We start from the raw sequence: 23,389 nt of genomic DNA on the forward strand, positions 1-23,389 counted from the left end.
TCTTTAGGGATGTCTCTCCCCATCCCCAATGTGAAGTTGTTGCCACAAAACCACCAATTTCATGTCTCTGATTTACAGAAAGTATCATTATGATTTCTGGTTTTCTTTTCAGCATGAAATTGGTGAGGAGAGAGCCATATTCACTTCTGTTTCTCCAATACCTGTAATAGTGCCTAGTCCTTAGTGCTCAGGAGCCTTACATGGAGATTAGCCTTCTCCAGCTCAATTTATCCTAGCTTCTGGTCAGGACAGCTTCTCAAGCTGAAGTCTGGTGGCTAGTAATCATTCCCTCTTATTCTTTGTGCCATTTGGTGGTGTTGAGTCTACTTCAGGGAAAAATCAGTGTTTGACACTTATTTGCTGCTATGGCAAAGGTGACTGTGACATCATAGAAGTTATGGCTATTGTTTTGTAAAGCTGTGTGAGGACACCCAACCCCACACAATTTCCCCAATATATGTGTCTCCTTTGCTCAGGAGTGCATTCAACAATTCAGCAACCAAACTGTCACCCAGTTCCTGATACACTCAGAGTATGTTTCCATTTCCTTTTAAAAAGAAAAAAGAAAAATTAAAGACATGCCTTTGATGACTTTCATTGAATTACTAAAACAGAGTAAATTTATGTATTTGTAAATCTTTGCCCATCTCTCTTGAGCCCTTGCTATATTTCTATGTGTTTGCAGCTTGGGAAGGGAAATAAGGTTTAATTCAGTATTGTCAGATACTATAGTTCAGAAGGCTCTTTTTAGACCCTTTTGGAGGGAATGCCAACTTTCCATCTTATGTTCTACAGATGGCCATCTTGGTACAGGAACTGAATAGACTGTCATAACATAAGAGGCTTGTCCTGATTTCTACTGACTTTCCTCTGGGGTCAGGGAGTGTGATCCCACTGCATATGTGTCTCTTTGTTACACTGAAAGGCCCAGGCCTCCTCAGAAAATCTAAGGCCAAGGGGGTAAGAGAGATTAAAACTCAGAACCCAGCTTCCCATATCATTGGGATTACAGGATTGAGTCTCATGGCCTCAACTCATAGCTGCTTTTATATACATACTGTAGTCAGTTTCATTATATTCACTTCCTAGACAGATATATACAAATATATGTATATAATTATTCATCTATTTTTAATCAATGTTATATCTAGAAATGCACAAATATATATTCATATAATTATAATCAAATTATATCCCTACTATCCCCAATAATATTTTACATTAATGTTTTGTGAAAAAAATACTAGACTAAAAATTTAAATGCCTTTGTAGTTTGAAAAATCATATTCAATCTTATATATTATATAATATACTATATATAACATAAAGAATATAACACATATTAACATATAACTAATTTAATTGTGGTTTCTTTTCTTCCTGATTTTGTGTTTTTTCATCTATGTAAACTTTCTTTCTTCTATTGATGATGGCTTTTACTTTCCAGTATACATATTTTCTATATATTTTGTCAAATATTTTCATTTGTCAAATATTTTATATTACTGGAGTCAAATTTTTCTTCCATATTTACCCAAAGCACAATGAAGATGTATACAGATTTAAACTCACTGTTGGAAGAGCATCCCACAGACCACTATAAGTATTGTGGCATTTGTCACAATTGACAGAATAGATTTTTAGGACATCTGATCTGCTATGTCCTAGACCTTTTGTAGCCACCTTATCACCCCATGCAGTCATGACCTGCTTCATTGCCACTCCCTGTACATTTAACAGTTCCCATTATATGCAGTAGGCTGTCTTGTACAGCCCCCTGTCACTCTCTGTCCCCCCCCCCAGAACATGTATGCACGATGTTTCAGATTGTAGGTTTAAAAAGAAACATATTTAGGATTCATGAATTTTAGAATATATCAAAAACATTGACATTTTAATAAAGTTAGAAAAATAAATAGAATGAACCTTTTACAACAATCAGGACAAAAAGAAAAATAAAGATTTTTCCCAGGAAGAGGGAAAGGAATCTCTAAATCTAGATTGGCCTCTAAGTTGCCTTCAGCAGAAATTCTGCCTCGGAGTCCTCAAAGGGATCTACTTCCTCATTAAAGACAGGATTTTCTTCCTGAGTCCAGAGAGGGACAGATTCTAATTTCTCAATTGGAAATTGGATCCCCTGCAGGAGGACAGATTGGTCTGGGTATTCTTTGAGGAAAGATTCCTTTTCTTCAACTGAATCTAGATTTTGGACCTCACTTATTGGTTTCACTGAACATAGACTGTGGTCATTTTCCATTAGCACACATTTACCCTGCACACCAAGAAGTGTTCTTTTTGACTGGTTTGGAGCTGATCTAGCTGGATTGTGAACATCAATGGAAGACATTCTGGATCGTCTTCTTCCTCGGTGCAGGTACACCTGCATCACATGTGGGATGTCCATAGGACTCAAAACCTGCTTGGGCCTTTCTACAAATTAAAAAAAAAAAAACTCTATGTTCACATGCTTTCTGGACATTAGTGATGGCTTCTGATCTCCATCAGTCCCCATAGACTACATCACTGAAGGTTATTTATCTGTAGTTCTGCAGGAGCTGCTCTATGTTGATGCAAACCTGAGAATGGAAATAGGTACAAGATTCTTAGAGTAGACTCTAGAAGTTAAGGTGTGACTAAACTTCCATGAGGATCTAATGGGGGAAGCTGTAGAACTTGAGTTTGGACTGCTGAACACTGATGGGAAGGTAGGGTATTTCTGAATGTATACTTCCAAGTTCTTTCAAAAAGAGAACATATTACCGGCAAAGAATATCCATAAAAGGACATTTTGCCAAGCTGGAGAGTACTAAGGGCTGTTGGCCAATCAGGCCCATCTCTAGAGACCCAGGTTCCATTCCTACTCACAAGCTCTGAGGCATTGAAACAAGGACTTCTTCCTCTTTTTCTTGGTCTCATGGGTCATGTGTTCCTCCAGCTGGTCCAGAAGAATATGTAAGTGGAAGAGCAGGTCTGAAGAGGGCATGTTGAGCTTGACATACTGTGTGAGTTCTTTTAGGGTGCAATGGTTCTTGGGTTCATAGAAATCATCAGGGTAGAAGTCCATCCACATAAGGAGGATGGAATAAACGATGCTGTGGGCAGTTTGGTGACAAGGAAAATGAAATTCCACCCTCCTCATCCTGAGCCTTGTACTAGAGCTTCTTTCTGCAGGACTTGCAGGTTGGGAAGTGGGAAGAGACTTCTGCAAGCAGGATGGTCCTCAAAATATCACTTCTAGAAATTTCTTAAATATAATTCTCTAAAATTCTCCCTGTGATAGGAAGAGAAAGTTGTTTCCCCACTGAATCTGACTTGCTATACACAGCCCTCCCTGTCTTCCATGAGAGTCCCAAACCACAACCACATCCACAACTGTGTAATCTGCTATGCACTGAAGTGCCAAGACTCAACCCCTTGGTGAAAATCACAACTTGTGTGCAAAGAAGAAAGTTGGCTTTGATTTGGAAACCTCAAAGATACCCAGTTTTCAAGGACAGAACTTCTTTTTGTGCCAACATCCACTTACTTCTTCACTTGTTCATCTTCCAGTTATGGTAGTAGGATCTGTACCAATGGAAGGAGAGAAGGAAGTTAACTCTATGCTTCTCCTTTTCTGAACTAACAGGACACACATGGGACTGGCTAAGACCCACATGGTAATGTAAACATGACAGACAAAAAGTGGAGATATGTTTACACAATTTCATGCAAATTCTGTGAGGATGCTTATATGCATCTGTCCAAATAAATGCACAATGACTCATGCCTCTAATTCTACAGTTTGAACGCAGTCTAGTTTGTAAAATTCCAAAGACACTAATCTTCAATTAACCAGCCAAAGGCCAGAACTGGACCTGGGGCTCAAATGGTAGAGTGTTACAAATGGGACAGCACTCAAGCCCCCAATTCAAGTTTCAGTTGCATCCTTTCTTCTGTCTATATTCCTTCAAAGGCCTCCAAGATAGTGATTTTCTAGGTGAGGGTGGACGTTGGATGCCACGGGCTCATTCCTTTAATGCTGGTCTCTCAGCAAGCAAATTGCTAAGGCTCCACTAGCTTCTGAGGCAAATGAAATGCTCTGGCAGCCCAGTCCTAAGGAATTAGCCAGAGAGTGTACTTCTTCGTCTCTAGCCAAGCTCCTTGATCAGACTCCAGTGAAACAGTCTCAGAAAGGTGCCAAGTATACCAATACTCTGCCAGGAGGTCTCATCAACCCTGAGTTTGAAAGAGGAACACTCACTTTTTTTTGTTGGTTGTGGGGCTTGAACTCTGGGCTTGGGTGATATCCTTTAGCTCTTCAGTTAAAGGCTATCACTCACCCACTTGAGCCACAGCGCCACTTCCGGTTTTCTAGTGGTTTATTGGACATAAGAGTCTCATGGACTTTCCTGTCAAGGCTGGCTTTGAACTACGGTCCTCAGATCTCAGCCTCCTGAGTAGCTAGGATTACAGGCATGATCCACTGGCACCTGGCTTAGGAACATTCACTTTTTAAACAGAATATCCAGCAACTGCTCCATTGTCCCCCACTCTCTATAGTGGTAGAGGAAGTTTCCAACATAGAAGGGATCACCTTTCTGGTAGTCAGGGACCAGGTCCATTACCAGCATTTCCAGCAAGCCTGAGTCCAGGATCCATATGTTATAAGGCACATTCAGGGTTTGGGCTGATTCATTGTCACACTGAGGTGGTAAAAAGAATGGATCTTTGAAATGTGAAAGTGGGAGTACCCTTCAAATTGAGTAATTGTAATAGAGTGGATTGAAAAGTACACAGTAAATATTTTCTCAGTATACACATATAAAAGCACACAAGAAGAAGTTTCTAATGTGGGCTGGATGAGATTAGATAGGTTTCCTGTTATAGTTATACTTGCCTGAGTTGCCTTATGATTCCCTTGGTTTCTTCTTATAAAAAAGGCCTGAGACATTGGATTCGTGATTTGGCACTGATCCAAAGTCTGCAGCATTGAGTGAGGCACTCATACCTCTCATGCCTGAGAGCTGAGTCTCTTGAACTTTGAAAACAACACAAGAACATCTTTCTTGTTCCTGCACCACAGGCCAAGTGAGCTGGCTTGAGCTGAATGTCAGTTACAGTTGCTTGGCTCTCATAGTTCTATATTCTATTCCATTGTGAGGTAGGTAGTGTCATTTCTCAGAGCCCAATGATCTAAGCTGTTTGGTCACATAAGACCATCCCAAAGACAAACTGGAGACTGAAATCTCCCCTCTCACATCACTATATCCACATGTGGACATTGTCAATTCCCAACATCCTCAGCTAAGCCTAGATACAGGCATGGTCTCAGCCTCAAGGAGCCCTTCCTAGGTCAGATCCAAGCCTTATTTGTCACTATTCCTCTCATAATGCACAAATCATTTTGGGTCTCATGGCCCTCTCAGCCTGTCATGTGCTTCTTGCATCTATTTTTGACATCTACTTCCTAGGACATTGTAAGGTTTTTGTTTCCTAATCTGTTTGCTCTTGATGCCCCTGTGTGCTGTCATCTGGAAAAAAGGCAAGTACTTAGAGGTGGGAAAATCAAACAAGTATTGAAAAACAAACATTACACATATAGTCAGACATTTTTACAAGTGTTCATTCTTGTAAGATAAAAGACTATTTTTGATAATTTTGTCATATTTTATGACAGAGGGGAAGGGGAGAAGGGAAGAGGTGCTGCATTGTCTTCTCATAATTCAATGATTATTATTTAAAAATACTATAGTTGAAGGAATGTACTATTTAAAGATAAAAGCTGTGCTCCTGTTCTTTTTATAAGCTAGTCATTTATAAAGTATTCCTCACTAAAGTCTTGTCATCTGTGTCCCATGAACTATCCTCCTCCTTCAAAATAATCAAGGAAAACCTTCACAAATAAGTGGACTGTTGTCCAACCCCTGGATAAGAATTTAAGGTACAACATTGCCTGCAATTTTGTTTGTGTACATGTGTGTGAGAGTGTGTGTGTATGTGGGTGAATGTGTGTCTGTGCATATGTGTGTTTTAGGGCTTGTTCTCAGGGGCTATATGACAATCCCAAGTGTTTTTCCCTTGCGTGTAGTGCCCTACCAATTGTGCTACAGTTTCACTGCAAGTTTTCTGTACTGAACTGGAGAGGAGAGACTCATAAAATTCCCTGTTCAGGCTGTCTGAAGTAAATCTCAGGTCTCAACCTCCTGTTAGCTAGAGTGATAATTATGTGCTTCCAGATCCTAGTAAGAAAGCATTGTTATTGGAGGCAGTAGGGTTGCAAGTTTCAGTCCACCTTCACCACACTCTATATTATTAAACAGCAACAATAAAACCCTATATCAAAATACAATAATAAGAGGTAATTAGAATAAAATTTAGTGATATAGTCTGCTGGCATCACTTTCAGGCACCCTTGGTCTTAATGTTTAGCATCACAAAACCAAACAAAATGAGATAATTACAGTAGACTCAACGAATTTTAATTCCATCTTAAAATAATTTCAAAACATTATAAGAAACAAGAAAGCATTCATACTTATAAGGAGAATGTAAAAAAGATAAAAGATGGCAGATTATGAAATGGAAAATTCTACACTGCAAGAAAATTATTGTCATGGTGAATATATGATGGTATTGTCACAGTGAATATATGATAATGTACTTCAGAGCAGCAATGGATAAATATATATTTACTACACATAGTCTAACTTGTCTCAATCTCTATAAACTTTCAATCTTCTAGTACACATCATCATTGTATTCATGTTTATGGTATAGTCTAAAATAACTAGCAAAGTCAGGAGGTTACCAAAATACATTAGCTTCAATGTTTTAGGAGATTAACCTGCTAATTGTATTGACTTCTATATATTAAACATGTAGTGTGTTATCATTGTACTCTCTAAGTATGTACAAACACTACTTCAAAGTGAAATTGAATACAACAAGGTTTTGAAGGCATATGCCTGTAAAGCTAGCTATTTGGGACATCAGTTCAAGACCAGTGTAGTTTTTTCTGCAATGCTCCCCAACCACTGGCTCTGGGTGATGGAATACATCTATCATCCCAGGTTCATTGGGAGCTGAGAGCTGGAGGATTTCAATTTCATGCCATAGGCAAGAACTTCCACATGGCTCCATCTCAACCAAAGAAGGTTCAACACTGGCTAGTACCTATCACCCCCACCTAGGTGAAAATAAAAATAAGAGCAATGTAGTATAAGAAACAAACAATATCAAAACATGCCAATATAAACCATCATGAACAACACACACCTAGTGTTTGTTTCTCATACCTGTAATCCTAACTATAGCTAGGATTATATATGTGAGCCAGAGGCACCAAGCAGTTCATCATTTTAAAAATGACTATTGAAGCCAGGTGCCAGTGGCTCATTCCTGTAATCCCAGCTACTCAGGATGCTGAGATCTGAGGATCACAGTTCTAAGTCAGCTCAGGAAGAAAAAAACCCATAAGACTCTTACCTCCAATTAACAACTCAGAAGTCAGAAGTGTCTCTGTGGCTCAATTGGTAGAGTGCTAACTATGTTGAGCACAGAGTCTCACAGACAGTGCCCAGGCACTGAGTTCAGGCCCCACATCTGACAAAAAATAGATAAATAAACATTTAAATGTCTGAATTTTTTGTGAATTAAAAGGATGGTGTTCATACGCAATTCTACAGACAACTACATATTTCATTATATTTGTGGTTAGAAAAAGTAGCAGCACTTGAATAATGGATATTTTTTCATAAACTAGGGCATACTGATCTCTAATTAGAGGAAATTGCTGGACTCATAGGTAGTATTTTTTGGTTGGTTTTTGTTTTGTTTATAGAACAGGATGAGAAACCTTATTTCTGCCAATGACCATTTGGATATGTATAACATCATCCACAGGCCATGCAGAATTAACAGTAAAGACATGACACAGTCAACTGGCAATAAACTTATTTGTCTTTATGCCATGTTCCCAATGATTTGTTTAGCTTATATGTCCCTATGGCCTACAGTTTCCTATTCCTGCCTTCCTCAAAATACAGCATGTTCCACCGATTCAGATTTGAGCCAAGCAATATGTAGTATTAGTGCCAAGAGTTAAGGAAAGTTGTAACACAAACAGGGAAGGATGAAACCAACACTTTAGTAGCTGGACACTGGGGACTCAGGCCTAGAATACTAGCTACTCAGGAGGCTGATGATGATCTCAGTTCAAAACCAGATGGAGTGAGAAAATCTCTGAGACTCTTCTCTCCAATTAACAACCAAAAAGCCATAAAAGGAGCTGGGGCTCCAGAGGTAAAGTAGCCTTGATTACAAAAAACTCAGGGGCAACATCCAATCCTGAGTTCAAGCTGAAGGTCAGGAACAAAAACAAAAACAATCAACAACAACAACAAAAAAAACAGAAACTGGGAAAAAGCTCAGGAAAGGATGGCATTGTCTACAAGACAAGTGTACACATTACATGAATTGTGAAATCACTGTACACACCTTAGTAACAATTACATTTTAAAAAGAATGTGAGAAATCCCAAAGCCATGGGGCCTTATGATGTGCATCTGCTTTCCAGAATTTCAAAGTCCCATCATCTAAGCTGGTAGCACACAGGTTGTACCTCAGGGTGATGAGAAAATAAGAAGCCAGAGATCCTTTCAGATTGTCCCACCAATTCTTCTATTACTGTAAGCAAAAAAAAAAAAAAAAAAAAACAAAGCAAATAAATTAGACTTTAAGGTTAAAGATTCCAGGCAGAATTATACGGTGCCTGCTTCAAGGCAAGAGTGAGGCCAAGCCCACAGCCTCCAGAGAGGCATGACTACCACTTGTCCAACACTGCTGTCCTCCCCGCCCCCAGAGTTTACCTACAAGTCCCAAGTCCCTGCCTTTCTTCTTGTAATTCTTCAGCCACTGGTTGTCTCATTTCTCATTGTCTGTTTAGGTGGGATTTGAGACTCCTTCCTCTCCTCACCCAGCCACCAGACCCCAGGGGCCAAACTCTGCACCTCACAGACACTCCCCAGAACCCAGCTGCCTTTGCAGTTGCTGCTTCCTGAGCCACTGGGCTACTGCCTCCTTCCTCCCTTCACCAGCCTCTGCCAGGGCCTCCCATCCTCTCCCTACCACCACCACCCCCAATCCCAGCTTGGCCTCCCCCGTGGCCACCCCTCCTCTCCACAAATCTCCCAGCCCCAACCCCAGCAGGATCACTGCTCTGGGGATACAACTGTGGGCCAGGCCCAGCAGAATCAAAGGTGCCACAGTGTGCAGCTGGCTGAGAACTGGAGACAGCATAGGTCTCTGATCAGTGTCTTTCACTTCACTTACACAATTATTAATTGTATTGATTTGGTATTTAAGTTTAGATTTCATAACTTCTTATTAAGCCTTTGCAGAAGAGCTGGTAGAAATATAGTCCCCAAATTCGGATTGTCTCTAGTTTAATTCTTTTGAGATTCAGAGATGTTTAAGTAGTTATAACAATCATGAACTCTCATTTTCATAGCAGATGCTATTCAGAAAATAATTGCTTATGCATCTGTTATCAATTATTTACAAGACTTGAAACTTTTAAAGTTTCAAATATTACAGGAAGATCTTTGATTCATGTTGAATGGATGTGAGTAGGTTGAGCTGTTGCATACATTCTTGTGTGTGTGTGTGTGTGTGTGTGTGTGTGTGTGTGTGTGTGTGAGTGAGTGTTTCTGTGTGTGTGTAGGGGGGGTGTATGTGTATCATTGAAATCAAGGATAAGGATGTTGAGCCCTGGTCTGAACTTATTTCCTTTTTCTGAGATATACATTATGGTGTTTCTTTGTTGGTGGTAGGCTCTGATTGCTTGCCTTTGCCTGATGCTCACATTCCAGCTGAATTTTTCAATTAAAGCTTCTTATTTAGTATTGAGCATATAGGTCTCTGATGTTGCTTTGTCTTTAGTCTGCCATCTAGGATCTTCTTTTCCTCTTTAAAAATTTACATTCAATATAAATTTTACCTCCTGACTGATTTTCCCTTTAATTTGCATTTTGAAAAAAGTATTATAAGAACTTTGATCTCTGTATTCATGAAGAAAAACCATTTTGAATTCTCTGTTTAATGTAACAACACCTGGACACATTTGTTAACACCAAGATCTTAAAATTTATTTTGTAGTTTTAGTTTAAAATGCCTCCTCCATGTTTACAGCATGAGGAGACAAACAATTTCTGGTAACAATGATAACAGTTTTATTCATTAAAAAATCAGACAATTCATAATTTTGAATATGTATAGTGGCAAATAAACACATTTGGTAAATAGATTTGCTTGATAGATCCGTGCACAAAAATACCACTCCTAAGGGCTGAAAAGGTGGATCAGTGGTAGACAGCTTATCTTGAATGCACGAGACCCTGGGTTTGATTCTGCAGCACCACCTAAGCAGAAAAGCTAGAAGAGGTACTGAGGCTCAAGTGGTAGAGCACTAGTCTTGAGCTGAAGGGCTGAAGGACAGCGACCAGGCCCAGAGTTCACCACCAAAAACAAATTAAATAAATAAATAAAACTCATATCAAGTACATTAATTTCAAACGTTGATTACCATTTTAGTTAGGGGCAGGGTGCCAAGATATAGCAGACTTCTGTTGCAAAGCTTTAAGAAGGATTTCAACACCTGACAAGTACTAAAGACAAGAAGGAAAAAAATTAGCTCTGCCAACAACATATAGAATCACCACTCAAAGAGAAACCAGTACTAAGAATGAAATGCTTTTCATAAAATTTCTTAAGAGATTCTGGCTCTATATTAATTATCATATAAGTTAACCTTCAAAATCTCCATCGATGGGCCTTAAGGGCACCTACAAAAACTGGAGGAGAGAATCATCAACCCAGATTTTTAATTTTGTAAATTAGGTAATGAGTTCATTTCTGGTTTGACAATCTCATCCCTTCCTTTGCTCTCTGTCTCTGATTTTCCCTCCTGTCCCTGTCCACAGTGGTATAGTTCATTGTGAACATAATATCGACAGAGTACAACTGAAACCAACCCAGCTTGACATATCCATTACATGTTTATCTGCAGTTAATCAGAAGAAATTGAGAATTGTGTGTTTCAACTGGTAGAGCTAGAACACCACCAGACTTCAATTGGAAACCTAAAGGACAGCGTCAATATTGTGATTTTTAAGAACCAATGCTGTCCCATACATAATCTCAAACTCCACACACACACACACACACACACACACACACACACACACACACACACACACACACACACACACACATCTTAAAATAGATGTTAGTACTGAAATCCAAATAGTTTTTTTTATTTTTATAAGTTTTATTTTTAGCTTTAATGAGGTTTGACTTGATAGTTTCTACTAATGAGCCACAACTTAGAACTTTGTTATAATTTTACCCTGTCTGTATTCAGAGAAACATTCTCTGAATTTCTCCATTTCCAGCAATGATAAGTTTTCTCTTCTTGGTCCAGTTTCTTCTTTTGAGACTCAGTCTCTTAGACTTTTCTATCTTGAATTGTCTGTAAGTTCATTGATCCAGTAGATCTCAGCCATCCTAATACCTGGACAGAACCTGCCTTGGGAAAAGTGTTCTAAGCTCACCATGCAATGGAGGCTGTTAGTACTCACCCATTATCATTTTTTCTTCAGAAATGAGAAATTGGGGGCTGGGAAGGTGGCTCAGTGGTAGAGTGCTTGCCTTGCAGAAATGAGAGATTGTTAGGTCCAGGAATTCAGGGGAAGCACTCACTGTGTGCTATTTCATACTTTTTTGGGGAGGGGCACGGTCCGGTCCTGGGGCCTGAACTCTGGGCCTGGGCGCTGTCCCTCAGCTCTTCAACTCAAGGCTCGTACTCTACCACTTGAGCCACAGCGCCACTTCCGGCTTTTTTCTTTTTGCTTATGTGGTGCTGAGTAATTGAACCCAGGGCCTCATGCATGCAAGGCAAGCGCTCTACCACTGAGCCATCTTCCCAGCCTGATTTCATACTTTTTTTATTTAATGGCAGCTTCCACCTATTGTCTACTTTAAGCATTGTGTGAAGAGAAAGATTGCCCCTAAGAGACAGAAGTACTGTACTAACTGTTGCTCTCAAAACACAGGAGGAGGGAAAGAAGTTCTGAAGGAGCCATGTAGCCTAGAAACTGAGTTCTTAGAAACTCAAACTGCCTTTTATCTTACCTTCAACATAGAAAGTCAGAGATTGCAGTGGCTTGTAAGCTCCATTTATATTCCTGTGCAGGGGCTCCCTTCCCCTTTGCCCTTCTGACTACATCAGTGGCAGGTGTGAAGACGTAACAAGAACACCTAAAGTTTGGGCCTGGGATTAAAAACTCCATTTTGTGATTATAAACATTCCACCACTTCCTGAATTGAATCTGAGGGGCAGAAGAAAGTTAGGTTAGGAATTCGTATAATTACTTCTAAGTTTGCTATCTAAAATCATCCCTTCCTACCCCTCAGAATCCTATTTCCCAACTGTGTAGACACCCTTACACTCTGTTCTCCTGAAGCATTTGAGTGTGGGCCATCATCTGCTTCTTATGTGTACTGCTTTTCAAATGGAGAGTTTCTCCTAGGCTCAAAATGATTTCATTGATGAGGACACTGTGCAATAAGCTAAACTGGGTTTGTTCATGTGTTCATACCCGAGGGAGAACTAGTAAGGGCTAAGTAGTAGTCAGGGCTCACTTGCTGCCAGTGGTATTGCTCTGAGGAATTACTGTCAATGTTGCCCACAGTACCTAGTCCAAGGCCTCTCAGAAAGGCTACAGACCCAAACTTCTTGAGTCTCTGTGTGAGCTAATCATCATTGGCCAACTATGTTCCATGGTTTGTGAGACATTCATTTCTGTGAGCATATGCATATGAGGGCCCAAGAATAGACTTACCTAGAAGGAAGATCCTAGAATGCAAAACTTCTACTAGGACAATGGAAACCCATGGTTTGGCATGCTTAATGTTTTTGAAAGACCCCAGACTCCTGGGATACTTTCGTCAACGGGAGGGCGCCCCAGAAACTCAGACTCCAGGCCGGGAGATGCAATAAGCAAGAGGAGTTTATTTGACGTTTGCACAAAAGGACTCTCTGTCCCGAGCAGACAGGGAGCCCCGAGAAGTGGTTACAAGCCCTTTTTTAAAGGCAAAAACCACAAGATTAACGCATAACACAAAGCATCCCATGATTGGTTCATTTAAAGGTCATCATATACGCCAACAATCACTTTGCCACGTGGGAAATTTTGTAAAATGACTGGCCCATGGTTGGTTTAAGGGGGGTTTACATGGTTACAGGCCTATGATTGGTTGACATTTGGCTTAGCTTGTGGTCTTGCCAGGTGGTCGTTATCTCAAGGTCCTGTCTGGGGAATTTCTAAATGGGAACTGAGGAACACGTACTGTCTGTTCTTTATCTACGACCACTGACCTTGTCCTGGGGCCGACATCTGGTCCCTGAAACTTGTTAACTCATTTTTGGGAAGGGAAGGGTCAGTGCCAGCGTAAGCAAGTTTACATAAGCAGAATCAGCAGTTAGCAAATTAGCAAATTGTAAAATGGACTCAGCCCTAATTTTTCTAATTCTTCAGTTTTAACCTGTGCACTGAACTAACAGGAGAAAGTGGCACACTAAGAAACTTGCCAATTTTGCCAAATAAAGAACTATGGTGAAGGTCAGAGAAAGGACATTGATTTCATGGTAGTCATGACAAGACAACAACTTAGCATACCTTCAGAATACTAATCCATACTCACCTACTGTTTTTGTTTTTGTTTTTGTTTTTTTGTTGGTCGTGGGGCTTGAACTCTGGGCCTGGGCGCTCTCCCTCAGCTCTTCAGCTCAAGGAGAGTGCTCTACCACTTGAGCTACAGTGCCACTTCCGGTTTTCCGGTGATTTATTGGAGATAGGAGTCTCATGGTCTCTCCTGCCCAGGCTGGCTTTGAACCGCGATCCTCAGATCTCAGCCTCCTGAGTAGCTAGGATTACAGGCATGGGCCACCAGCGCCCGGCTCTCACCTACTGTTTTATTTACCCATGTCATTAAGTCTGAGTTGTATGTAGGAGTCTTCAGGGCCTTCAGAACAGGAAGATCTAGGCGAGAGCCTAAGATTGGTCTGCCATTTTGGACATAACATAACTAGTCAGATGAAAGCCCTTAGTAGTGTCCTATAAATATGTGCATTCATCCTACTACATTTGATAAGTATCCCCTCACAAAATTATCTTTCGTTGGGTCACTTTCTGACATAGCAGCTGTCTGGTAGCTCCATTGTGACTTCACTTTATTCTGCTGAGCCAGAAATGGAGAAGGAGAGACTGACCACAACACAATTGCATCTTTCTCAATGAGCAGTGAATGGCATGGGAGTATTTAAGATGCTTCCCATGTTCTCAGTGAGCTAGTACCACCTTGGATTCCAACTCAAATCTTGATAAACAGATACAGAAGTTACATATAGCTTGTTGTGCCAGATTCACAGCTACAGAGGTAAATGAGAAAGTGGAAGGCCTTGGTGTGATATGAAGCAGAATTCAAAGGATGTGGGGATGAAGTGAGCTACCTGGAGGGAAAAGGAGAGGCAGCTGAAGCTGAAGCTGAAGAGCACCTAGAGAGAAAAGATAGAGCAAGTTTGAGGCCACCTGGACATCAAAGTAACCCATCTGAGGTACAAGAGTCTGGCTGTCCAGAGCCACAGAGAGAAGTTGGAAGAGCCACAGCAAGTGCTCTTTCCCATTGCTAGGGAGCTCCCAGAATGCCAGAGTAAGAATTGGTAGCTTCCCAGAGCACTGCTGCTGAGCACATCTCAGATCCCTTGCTATCATAATTGACATTGGAGAGGAGCAGCAAGAGCTGTATGAGGTGATTGCAGCTCACTATGTGGAGCCTGTTCTGCAGCATTGTGGAGTGTGGTCTCTCAGGATGCTTAGAGCAAAGATCCTATAACTGGTGTCAAAGAATGCAATCTACTTGGAGTAGACATTTATAGATGGCACGTGCCTGAACACAACAAGCTGATAATAGCTGCTAGAGGTAGTTTCCCTAAAGATCTAACAGCCAAAACTGGAGTGGCAAACCCAGAGCTCTGCACCACATCAGTCCACCATGAAAATTGCTTCTACCATAGTACTGGCTACCCAGTTTGCACACTCATGACCTTTTTACCCTGATTGTGCCCCACAATCCCTCACAACTTTTGCTCTTTCACTTTGTCTATGCTTCCTTGTCCCTGCTAAACAGTTCTGGATGCCTGTATTAGCTAGCCCAACCCCTGCAAAGCTGTAGCTGCTACCCAATTTCCTGACACTGCAACTCAGCAATTACAGTCACAGTTACCCTTTCCCTGGTATCCTAGTCTCTACTACTCTTTTCTGCTACCCATAATTCATAACACCATGGTTCCAGCTACCTGATCCCTGACACCCCTCTCTCTGATACCCCATTCCCAAACAAAGGGTAGATTGGGCACAGACAGTCGACTTGGGTACTCCTCTTGCAGGCACATTGGGCCAAGTTATTCCTCAGGTATTTAACATGAGGGACTAACTGGTGGTGGAAAGAAAAGAGGTTACTCAGAGGTCACTAAAATCCAAGGACATCACTTATAACTTCTTGCTAGGAAAAGAAGGCTCTAAGGTGAAAGAAAATTTTACAAAGAATATTGATGAAGATGCAAAAGGTTTAGCTTAGTGTCTTCTACTAGTGGTCTGAATTATTTTTGACATATATATGTAACTACTTTGCATTTTAAAAATTATATGAAAATGCACATTTATGTGGTACTTATATTAATTTATGGAATAGTTGTATAAGATCACGTTAATGATATTCAAGATTTTATGCTCTATGATATGCTCAAGAGGCTGCCTTTGGAAATATAAATAAATATAAATTGAGCTCTCTAACAACAAATGAAATCTCATTGTCAAATACTACAAGGAGATTATGGATGCTAGTACCAAAATGAAAGCTGTAACAATAAAACTGAATAAAGCTGCAAGATTGAAGGGAGGGAGTCAGTGGTAAGGGCAATTATAAAAGAGAAATTCTTCACCATGGAATCGTGGAAGGATAGAATGTGTTTGTTGAATTACTAGCTTTTAAAACCATCTTAGAAAGCAAAACATTGGTTTTTATTATTGCTATTTGGAACCTCTTTAACGAATGGTTTAACAAAAATTTATCAAAACAACTTTGAAAATTCAACGATGTGAATTATCAGATTAACATTATACTCAAAGTTGCCTTCACATGCAGGCAGGCTGCATTCCTTTTCTATAAAATTAATGGACTAAGCTTCCTTTTAAATGGTTGGACAGTCCATGACACTTGTTCCAAAACAAGAAAAGATACTGGAGAGAAAAAAAAAGAGGAAGGAGATTCAAGATTGCTGAAATTAGCATATTTCCCATTTAGACTTTAATGGGATTTTTCTACAAAGAATAAGATTTTCATCTTACCATAATAATGTCAAAATTGATGTGCTATAGGATAACTTCTAAATGTAATATTTAATGCTGTTGGATTACTTGAAGACAAAGGTTTATAGAAAACTTTATATTTCAGAAAAACTGTAATGTTCCAATAAACACGTAGAAGAAATATAATTTAAAAATTCGCTGCTTAAAGCAAACCCTGGCAGGAAAGTCTGAGAGATGCTTGTCTAGAAACAGGAAGTGGCACTGTGGCTCAAGCAGTCAGGGCTCTCCTTGATCTGAAGAAAGTAGGGATATGTTGACACCCAGGTCCTGAGTTCAAACCTCATGACTGACAAGAAGAAATTTTAAAGAATTAAAGCATTAGGCCTGGGAAGGAGACTCAGTGGTAGAGTGTTTGTCTTGCATGCATGAGGTCCTGGGTTCAATTCCTCAGCACCACACAAGCAGAAAAAAGTGGAAATGGCACTATGGCTCAAGTGATAGAGCACTAGCTTTGAGCTGAACATATCAGGATCAGCACCCAGACCCAGAGTTCAGGCCCCCCTACCACCACCAACAACAACAACAAATTAAAGCATCCAACAACCTGAAGATGTTGTCCAGAATAATGAATGGGGCATTATCTGTTTACATGACTTAGTGACTTAAAACCTAGTTTACCAGGGGAGGTGGTGGGCAATTTGTGTGTTTTCTAAAACCTGCAAAATTATTTTGTATTTTCCCAAGGAGGGAGAAAGGAGGGGATGGGGGGAGGAGGGGAGGTGTTTGGTGACTTTGCCTTTTGGTTCAGTGATTTTTCTGGGGACAAATTCAGAGAAATACTGCTTGCAATCCTAGTTGCATGGGAAATGAAGAAGCCAGGCCCTGGAAGTGGTTTTGTCCTGTCCTTGGCCTGGTTCCAACAATCAATGGATAATTCAAGTCCACTTCAGGACCAAGATGCCTTGAAGACTACTGATCCACTGGACAGGCAGACCTAACCACAGCCAAAAAAGGCAAAAAATGCAATGCCGAGGGCAGCATTGGAAATCTACACCAGGCAGAGATTTTTTTATATTTTTTATTGTAAAATTACTGCACAGAGGGTTTACAGTTACATGAGTAGGGTAATGAGTTCATTTCCTATCGAGCATTGTTACCTCCTCCTTTGTTTTTCCCCTAGCCCTTCCCTCCCCACCTCCCCAACTCCTCCCTTCTTGACCCCTGCCCGAAACTGTAAATTCATTTTTGACACAGTGTCCTCTACATCTCATCATCACAATAGGTCAACCTGCATCCCCATTTAAGCATTCTGCTATATCCCTTCCACTCCCCAAATTACAAAAATGTATATACAAAATGCAGAACACTTGATCAAATACAGTGAAAACAGGGATTATACCATGGGGGGGATGAACCTACAAAAGAATCACATAGTACATTATATTAAAAACAAAAGCAAGAAAGAAAAAACCACTATGTCTCTGACTTGGGGTACATTTCGCTTAACATCATTTTATATGGTCATATGTACATAGCCTTTGATCTTCTCTGCTTGTCCTAGACATGTACTAGTCCTTGCAAACAAGGGAAACCATGGACCTATGTTTCTTTGGGCCTGGCTTACTTCACTTAATTTAATTTTTACCAAGTCTTTCCATTTCCTAACAAATGGGGTAATGGCATTCTTTCTAATGGAGGCATAGAATTCCATTGTGTGTGTATGTCTATATCTATATACGTATATATAGATATATATCACATTTTCTTGATCCATTCATCTACTGAGGAGCATCAGAGTTGATTCCATATCATAGCTATGGTGACTAATTCTGCAAAAAACATGGTTGCGCTGGCAGCTTTGGTATGACCTTGTTTGTGATCATTTGGGTAAATGCCCTAAAGTGAGATTGCTGGATCATAGGGGAGCTCTACACGGATTCTTTTGAACAACTTCCATACTGCTTTCCAAAGTGGTTAAACAAGTTTACAATCCCACCAACAATGCAGTAGGGTTCCCTTTTAACCACATCCCCTCCAACATCTGATGTTATTACATTTCTTGATTATTGCCATTCTAACTAGAGTGAGGTGCAATCTCAATGTTGTCTTGATTTGCATTTCTTTTATGGCCAGAAAAGTTGAGCATTTCTTTATGTGTCTAATGGCCATTTTTATTTCCTCTTCAGAGAAGTCTCTCTTTAAGTCTTTAGCCCACTTAGTTATTGAGCAGTTGTTTGTTTGAAGATTTATTGTTGGGGGATTTTTTTTGAGTCCTAAGTATATTTTAGATATAAGACCTTGTGTCGAGAAGATCTTCTCCCAGTATGTGAGCTTTCTATTGATCTTGCTAGCTATGACCTTTGCCTTGCAGAAGATCTGGTGTTTCATGCAATCCCATTTGTCCAAACTTCCTTTGATTTCTTTTGTTTCTGGCTCTCTATTAAGAAAATTTCTGTCTGTGCTAAAAAAAAAAAACCCTAGATTTATTCCTATTCCTTCATGTAATGTTTTCTTGGTGTCTTCTTTTATTTTGAGGTCTTTGATCCATTCAGAGTTGATTCTCATGCAGGGTGACATATACAGAATCTAGCTTTAGTTTTCTACAGGTGTTTAACCATTTTTTTCCACACCATTTACTCAAAAGGCTGTCTGTCTTCCATTCTGTTTTTTTTAGCTCCCTTGTGAAAGAGCAAGTGGCTATAGGTCAGTGGATTCATTTCTGAGCCTTCAGTCTTATTCCACTGGTCCTCAGGTCCATTCTTGTGTCAGTACCAAGCTGTTCTTTTACTATGGCTTTTTAGTAGAGTTTGAAATTTGGAATTGATATTGTTCCAGTACTGTTCTTTCTGTTAAGGATTGACAAACCTACAGCCAGTATTATACTTAATGGTGAAAAGTTACAGCCATTTCTTATAAATACAGGAGTGAGATTAAAAATGTCTACTCTCTCCACTCCTCTTCAACTTAATATTAGAATGCTAGCTGGGGCAGTAAGACAAGATGCAAACTGAAAGGGGATCCAAATAGAGAAAGATGAAGTAAAACTCTCCCTCTTTGCAGATGACATGATCTTGTATTTAAAGAACTCCATGACTCCACTCACAAGTTACTTGAGCTGATCAGAAATTTTGGCAAACTAGCAGAGTATAAAATTAACCCTCGGAAACCAATGACTTTCCTGTATTCCAATAACAATAAGGGTATGGCTGAAATTAGGAAAGCAACCCCTTTTTAATAGCCGCACAAAAAAATAAAATACCTAGGAGTTAACTTAAGAGGTGAAGGACCTCTGTGATGGAAACTTTAAAAGCCTTAAAAAGAAAAAGAAAGCAGAACTAAGGAAGTGGGAAACCTCCCATGCTCATGAATTGGGAGGATTAACATCATGAAAATGGCAATACTGCCAAAAGCTATATCCAAATTCAATGTGATACCTACCAATATCCCAATCTCACTCTTAAATGAAATAGAAGAAGCAATCCAAAAATTATTATGGAAGAATAAAAGACCCCGAATAGCACAGAGGGTTTTTTGTGATTCTTATTTTGTATTACCATTTTGATTCTACAAAGTCATCTATGGATTTTAACTTCCTTCCCTCCCTTTGGATAAAGCTCACAATAACCCTGCCTCTAGCTCCCAAAACACTTATATCTTAGATCTGAAAAATTGTTCCTAGATAGTGAATTACTTAATTGTATTTTGAACGTATAAAACATGCATATAAAAATAGCACATTTTGATCTCATGATAAAAGAGCCTTTTCCCCTCTCAAATTTATTTCCTTAAATGCAGTTTTAGAGAGAATCTGTTTTCAGTTTTAGATGAAAGGCTTATAGGAAACTGTGTTCATATTCTGGCTCCTCTTCCTGCACCTCAAAACCTAAAACACAAATTTTACAACCCATTTACAAGAAACAACACAAAAACCAAACACTGAGAATGCTCAGATGCAGAACGTTTTACAAAACCCAGAATATAACTTTGCTGTCTGAGGGAGAGGCTCTCTGAATAAATTAACAAACAAACCCAAAAGAGCAGCCAGGAGTATCAGACGTGAGTTTCCTGGCTACTACTCCATCGACCAGGAGCATGGAAGGGCTTCCTGAGCCTGCTGGAGAGTGCGTGGAGGAAAGTTTCCTTGCCAGCCTGAATACAAAAGTTGGCATCACCCCTCCTGGGCCTGTCTTTCTTTTCTTCTCCCCACAGTGGAGCAGAATTGTCCCCTGCTTCATGAAGGATAAATACTGTACAAGCTGGCCCACAGAGTGGCTTCTATTCAGTCTGCACTCCTTCCTAGGTGGGCGGTCTCTGCCCCATGGTGTGTGTGTGCTCCCAGGGGCTGATCCTCAGAGCCCAGGCCCACGGGGCAGGCAGGTGCTAGATGTGAGTCAGTGGCACTGTGTCATTCACACAGAAGCTACTGGGTTGCTGCCCTAGCCCAACAGGAGGTGTACCCTGATCTTCTCCCACAGTCCCAGGCGAGGTGCCCACAAGGGCCCGATTTGGACAGACTGCCACTAGGATCCTACTTCACCAGAGGGATCAGCATGCCAGATGAAGTGGCTGCCACCTGAATTACTACTTATTTTATGGAGCAGTTTTAAACAAAGTGATACATATTACTGTATGATATATAATGCTATATCCTTGAGTCTATAGTCCAAAATCATTTTTCTTGATACTAACAAAAATGGATTTTATTGTTTGTATTTATAAGGCCATAATGGCAAACTGAAATAAAAGTACAACAAAACTCTTATCCAAAACACATGATTAAATATCAGAATTTGAAAAAAAATTGTATGTAAGTAGTGCAAACGAAGTTATACTAGAATAGTAAAACACACACAAAATATTTATTAGTTACATTCAAAAGTAAAATAAGTAATTACAGAAAGAATTACTACTAGAGGGCTGGGAAAGTGGCTCAGCGGTAGAGTGCATGCCTTGCAAGCATGAGGACTTGGGTTCGATTCCTCAGCACCACATAAACAGAAAAAGCTGGAAGTGGCGCTGTGGCTCCAGTGGTAGAGCGCTAGACTTGAGCTGAAGAGCTGAGGGACAGCGCCCAGACCCAGAGTTCAGGCCCCATGACCGGCAAAAAAAAAAAAAAGAATTACTACTAGATAAAAAATATTACAATAGTTTAACAGGTTGAAGTGATATAGGTTAAATATTTGGTTTTTATAAAAGTTATTTAAATCTCCCAGTTCTGTTTATCTCAGTGAAGGAAAATGTTAGAACGTAGAAATTATATGTGGCACCTCTTGCTTCCAGTACCACAAAGGGGAGTGGCACTTCCTAATGGGAGTCCTGGGATGACACCCACACCCAGAGCATGTAGACCCATCAGAGGTCCCTGTGGTGACCCTGAGGGGGCCCAGGACATCACATTGCTGCTGCAGCAGGTGCAGCACTTGTTGTGGTGGGCTGCGGCCAACAAGGCTCCATCAGTGACCAGATCAAGCAAACCAGCCTCAGGGGCCAAAGCCAGGAGGGAAGGCAAGGCAGACCCCAAGTCCTGCCTTCCATCTGTGTGGACTACACTGCCAAGGCCAGACCCATTTCCCTGCTTTGGAGCACAACAAGGGTAGGGAGTGAGCCTCCAAACGGAGCATCCCCAGAATGTCACCCAGATCTGGGCCCATGCAGACCAAAAGGACGGAGGAGGCTACACAGCAAAGCCAAAGGACTTCAGGCCCCTGGTGCTGCAGCTGGTGCATTGAAAGTCCAGACTCCTCTGGCACTGATGGGCATATGCAGGGATGAGCCCATACCCGAGTTCACAGGGACCAGAAAATGGAAGTCTGTGGGGATGCTAAAGGGGCTCCAGGGTGCTGAGCTGTGCAGCTGTCACAAGCCTTCTGGCAGAGGGGCCAGCACACAACTCCAGTCTCCAGACCACCTTAAAGACTGATGAGGTGAGAGCAGGGGTTATACCGTGGAGGAGGGACATACAAAACAACAAAGAAATCATCTTATAAATATGTTAGAAATAATCGAGTGAAAGAAAAACATTTGAATACCCCCTGCTCTCTCTGTATTTGCTGTTGGTATAATTTGTGGAGGGGAAGGGCAAAAACAAATAGTTTAAATAGGGATACAGGTGGACTCATTGCAACAAGGAGATGTACAAGTCGTTATGTCGAAAAATGAACTTTACAATTTTGGTGGTGGGGGGAGGAGGATGGGAAAGGGCTTGATAAGAAATGTACTCATTGGGGCTGGGAAGGTGGCCCAGTGGTAGAGTGCTTGCCTTGCATGCATGAGGCCCTGGGTTCGATTCCTCAGCACCACATAAGCAAAAAGCCGGAAGTGGCACTGTGGCTCAAGTGGTAGAGCGCTAGCCTTGAGCTGAAGAGCTGAGGGACAGCGCCCAGGCCCAGAGTTCAGGCCTCACAACCGGACCCCAAAAAAAAAAAAAAAATGTACTCATTGCCCTTGTAATTGTAACCCCTCTGTATGGTGTTTTCACAATAAATAAATAAATAAATAAATAAATAAATAAATAAATAAATAAATGACTGATAAGGTGAACCACAGCTGGGCTGCCTGGCCTCAAAGGGGTGGACTGCCCACCCAGCCTTCCTTCTCCCGTGGACTCTACAGTGTACAAACATGGTGTCCCCAGACCCTACACCCATGAGGGCAGGCAGTGACCTCAGAACGGAGTCTCCCTGGGATGGCACTCTCACCTAAGACCACTGCAGACCAGTACCAGCACCGCTGGAGGAGGAGAAGGCAGCAGTGGATTCAACTCCAGCCCCATGGCTGCCAGATCCTGAGTGAAATGGAGCAACTGAGACTGGGAAGGGAGGTGGGAAGGATGGGTGGGGCTCATCTGGCAATGCTGGGGAGCATGCACACACATCCCCTCACTGTACATCCACCAGAAGGAAGGGGACCCCACTTCTCAACGGGTGACCTGAGGAGGCACCCACACCCACAGGGACTACAGAAATTGAAGTTCATGTGGTGAC

The 23,389-nt window shown here is 40.9% G+C and overlaps 1 long non-coding RNA gene across 2 annotated transcripts in view; it reads right to left on the reverse strand.

Moving 5' to 3' along the window:
- Positions 1-7,049: 7,049 nt before the first annotated feature.
- The window catches only part of LOC138821888 (uncharacterized), a 64,069-nt gene continuing 47,729 nt past the window's right edge, over positions 7,050-23,389 (reverse strand). Inside the window, exons 1-5 of one of the 2 annotated variants that reach the window (XR_011370250.1) lie at positions 12,169-12,243; positions 10,562-10,643; positions 8,476-8,664; positions 7,465-7,581; positions 7,050-7,165 (exon numbers count right to left, since the gene is read on the reverse strand). This is a non-coding gene — a long non-coding RNA (uncharacterized lncRNA). Of the gene's footprint in view, positions 7,166-7,464; positions 7,582-8,475; positions 8,665-10,561; positions 10,644-12,168; positions 12,244-23,389 lie in introns of those variants that run through there. The other variant, XR_011370251.1, reaches the window with a different exon arrangement.

This window comes from Dipodomys merriami, unplaced genomic scaffold, assembly GCF_024711535.1.
Source record: "Dipodomys merriami isolate MVZ:Mamm:240054 unplaced genomic scaffold, mDipMer1.0.p SCAF_951, whole genome shotgun sequence".
NCBI lineage: Eukaryota > Metazoa > Chordata > Mammalia > Rodentia > Heteromyidae > Dipodomys > Dipodomys merriami.